This window comes from Mycetomoellerius zeteki, unplaced genomic scaffold (assembly GCF_001594055.1).
Source record: "Mycetomoellerius zeteki isolate Tzet28-1 unplaced genomic scaffold, Tzet1.0 scaffold199, whole genome shotgun sequence".
Lineage (NCBI taxonomy): Eukaryota > Metazoa > Arthropoda > Insecta > Hymenoptera > Formicidae > Mycetomoellerius > Mycetomoellerius zeteki.
In genome coordinates this window covers 235381-239727 of record NW_017256946.1, presented here as the reverse complement: position 1 = coordinate 239727, position 4347 = coordinate 235381, and the positions used below count along the sequence as shown (strand labels likewise).

At 34.4% G+C, this 4347-nt stretch overlaps 1 long non-coding RNA gene across 1 annotated transcript in view; it reads right to left on the bottom strand.

The window, feature by feature from the left end:
• The window catches only part of LOC108722221 (uncharacterized), a 16308-nt gene extending 13076 nt beyond the window's left edge, over positions 1-3232 (bottom strand). The window contains exons 1-2 of the long non-coding RNA XR_001936601.1: positions 3175-3232; positions 1762-1851 (exon numbers count right to left, since the gene is read on the bottom strand). This is a non-coding gene — a long non-coding RNA (uncharacterized lncRNA). The remainder of the gene's footprint in view (positions 1-1761; positions 1852-3174) is intronic.
• Positions 3233-4347: the final 1115 nt, after the last annotated feature.

Sequence of the window (4347 nt, the reverse complement as noted above, 5' to 3'; positions counted from 1 at the left end):
TAAGCTTTTAACATTTATGCAGGATGTTTTCAAATACGGAACTGTCAAAACACACAATTTTGGCAATGACAGATACTCGTGAAGTAAACGCAGCGAGAGAACCAATCAGCATCGCGGAAAAGCGACAACAATAAACTTCGATACATTCGAGTATCGATTTAACATCTCCTTTTTTTTAGAAAGGATACCGCAAACTTAAAGCTTTATAACTCGGAAAATACGCAATAGAAAAATATTTTATTGTAGTGTTTTGGAAAGTTCTCGAGATAAGCTATGAGAATATGTAATGAAAAATGGCATGTTCCATTTAAGAAATTGAAGGTGACCTTCATGTAATTTTCAAATGATTATCCAAGGTCAAACCAATGATACCATCTTGTGACCTCCTCGAAACCATACAATTTTTGTCTGAAACATTTTTCTCTAAAATCAAAAATAAGAAAGTTATTTGAGGTGGATTAAAATGGGACACCCTGTATATTATTTATTAAATAATATATAACAATTTAATTTTATTAAATGTATATCTTATTGTATTTAAATGATACAATAAAACATGGTCTTTATACCCAGCATGCGCGTTTTGCGGTAATATTTTTCAAACTGTACAAGCAATTATCCGCGAAGCAATTATCCGGGGCGTATTTCGTTCGCAAAAGACAGCTCTCTCGATTTTTATGAATAATTACGAATGATTACGAAATGCCTTTTATGAATAATTACCAGTCTTATTTCCGAAAACGCACGCGCGTAGATTATTGCTACACAGCAGAGAGGAATTTGAGAGCAATACCGATTCGCAATAATCCATCGTAATAATTTTCCCGTTACTGTATAACGTAATGAACGACGCACATAATACTTGTCGCAAGACACAGGCGATACTTAAGGCACGCAATGCCACATTTGCGAGACGTTCAATTGAATTTTCCCGACATTATGCAACAGTAACTTTCGATCGAACGCCGACAACGCGATCCATGTTAAAGCCTAACATATATTTCCACGCTGATCGAGCATATTTAACGCTTGTTGCCGTGTTTAACTGTTGACGATAATTCATTCTTTCGTAAGCTTAATTTGTGCGAATATATTTTTATTGCGTGAATATACTGGCGCGTTTGTTAGCATTGTCACGAGAATATTAATCCATTTAGTTAGCAAATAAACGTCTCAATTTTTCATACCTTCTTTCTTTTCAAAATAATAACTTTTGATAATTTTAGGAAATTTAACTTTTTATTATACTATTATTCTTTAATAAGGTTTATTGCACATTCTTTCTTTCTCTCTCTCTCGTCTTTCACATTTTCTATACTTATCTTACATTTCCGTTTCTTCATCAATAGAAATATTTACGAAACAATTAATCCTTAAATTAAAATCTCTAAAAAATACTCGACTAAAGACCAGTAATTTTCGCGAGGTTTATTTTTGTATTATTATAATTACATGCACGTGATAATAATAAAAATTAATAAAAATTAAACAGTAACTATTCCTTATTTTTAAAAAATTCAAGAAAAAAATATATATATATTTGGAATTTATAATAATAATTAAAATAAATAGTGCATGAATAATTTGATTAGTTAATTTATAACCCTTTAATGAATATCTATATTTACCGCGAAAATTTTTAGCTTTCAAACAATCATCAAATACGACAATCAAACAACAATCAATGTCAGAAATATTTGTTTTTCTGGCATTCTAGAAATATTTTGAGTTAAAGAGAGTACAAACGAATAGACCACTCACCGATTGCTGAAATGAACAGCAAATGAACAGCAACTTCTGGCCCTGATCCTTCGATAGTCCTCGATATATCTTCAGTTTTTATCGATGCACCTGCGAAATGTAATCGTACTCCTGAATTATCGCGAAACACGAAACACAACACACAACACGCGCTGCAAGATATCGCTCGATTGATATCAATTCCGAGAAAACACGCGTAATCGCGATAACGTGCGACAACTCGTGAATCAACGTTAAAAACGACTACCCATGTACTCGGTTCCTGAATGTATTCACGAGCAAATTTTTCCGGCAAAGTCGTAGGTTCTCAAGATTGTTCCAAAACATCGACTCTGTCAATCCAAGTATCATTTTATCCTTGTTGTTTACCGAATGTTGAACAAGAATAAAACTGATAAAAGATACTCGGAGTTGACAGGGTCAAGTTTTGAAACGCATCCCAAAAAGACGACATGATTAAAAGGATCGATATCCGACACGATCGAATTGCATTGGCTGCATTCAGCAGAAAAAGCAGCTTTGCAATTGTTAAAATTCTTTGATATGATTGGTTTACATATTTAGATCCAGTGAGGAACTAAGGGCAAGACCAATCATATTAAAGAATTTTACAACAGTTGCAAAACTGCTTTCTCTGCTGAATGCAGCCATTATTGGCCGTGAATCGATTCCCGTGACATTTCGCCAGCTGATTTTGCGTCCTTGATCGGTCTTGCAAAATTTCAAGAAGTGATTATGGTTGTGTTTCAAAATTTACTGCCAGTACTAAAAAGCTATAGTTTACGTGCATTATAGATTTTCAGTACTGGTAATAAATTTTGGAATACAGCCTAAATACCACTAGTTCAATTTCCACCGAAGTACCCAATGCAGCATAGAATCAAATTTAAATCGATAGTAATGCGTTTGAATGTATTTACTTCACTGATTTCATTGTGTCACTTTTACTCCACAAGGTCTCTACTTCCAATAGAAACAGCTAATATACTTAAGGTTAATTAATTGATTTTTTTCATTTGCTGATTAACTTGGTTGGCTTAGAACGAGAGCACAGACCTTTGCAAATAAACCAATATTCCTTTATATAACCTGATGAATGTACAAAATTGTATTTTTCTATCTGATTATGATATGATTAATTACTAAACTGATAGTTTCATAATGAAGTTTTAAAGGTACCACTACAAAACCTTCAGTAATTAATCATAGCTAGAAAAACATAATATTTATATTATCATCAAGTAAAGTCTAAATAAACCACAATTAACCGGGCAATGAAAAACCGGGTTTTAAATTTGATCTGCACTCAAGTGAAATCGAATATTGAGTGGAAAGAACCATGATAGACCTCTAGTGTGATCATGGCGGACAAGGGCGATACAAAATCTATAAATAAACGATTCCTTTCTGTACCTAACTCTCATCCATCCAACACGATACTTCACAATGCTCCTCAACGCTGCTCTCGGTAGTGGACAGCACGTGTGATAAACGAGACAGGCGCGATTGCGGAAACAAGATCCAAGACGATGAAGCCGGAAGTACATGGAAAGTATGTAGGTATATCAACACGGAGCAAGGATCGTTAAACGGCCGCGACATTGTGAATCAGTGCCGGCTCACTTTAAGATAATCATCTGTCTTCGCTAGACAGAGATTTGGCACTCCCGAATATGCGGAATTACAAATAAAATGCGAGAGACGAACACCATTGACTTCCAGTACAACTCATTTAATTAATCACCGAGGATGATCACCGCGAACTGACTGGCGTATTAGAAAATTTCGGCGATCACTTGATCGTTTTGCATGTCGCCCGCGCGTCACCGGAGTTTCCCGGTGCGCGATATTAATTCGGATAATGTAAACTGTGATCAAAAGGAACGTTGAAACATTTATTACTAATATTAATATTAATATTGTTTATTAATATTAATACTAATATTGTTATATTAATATTCGATATCAAATATTAATCGGCATGTCGAATATACTGTTAATTTTGAATCTCAATATTGAATCGCGAGATTGCTGCCAACTTCATGGAACTTCCCATCGTCGTCATCAATACGATTTATTTGTACCGTGTCAACTGATCGATTGAAATAGCTGTATTAATTGTTTATATATTAAATATGGAGATACAAATTCGTCACAGATTCAGTGCCAGGTGTTTGTGTAGAAAAATATTTATGAGAAAAATACGCGCGCAAACGTTATGCGTTTTACATTTTACGTCTAAGCTCTCGAGAGACACCGCACGAACTGACGGGCGATTACAAATTTTGGGACGGTGATGTCACGTCGCGTCATCTCTTTTTATATGAAAACCCAAGTGAAAACCTTAGCAAGCTGCGAGCAGCGTTTTATGTATATGTTTCGATTCGTTCTGGGGTTGAAAACATCGTCCGTAACTCGTATAACTTGCTCGTTGCATGTTTATATATATATACTGATTTATCGATAATTATACAGTTCTATAGACTTGTTCTCCTTTCAGAATTGCATGCGATTATTTTCTTCGCTTTTCGTTCCTCTAAAAATTAAATATTATATATTCTCATTTGAATGCCATTTACATAATCA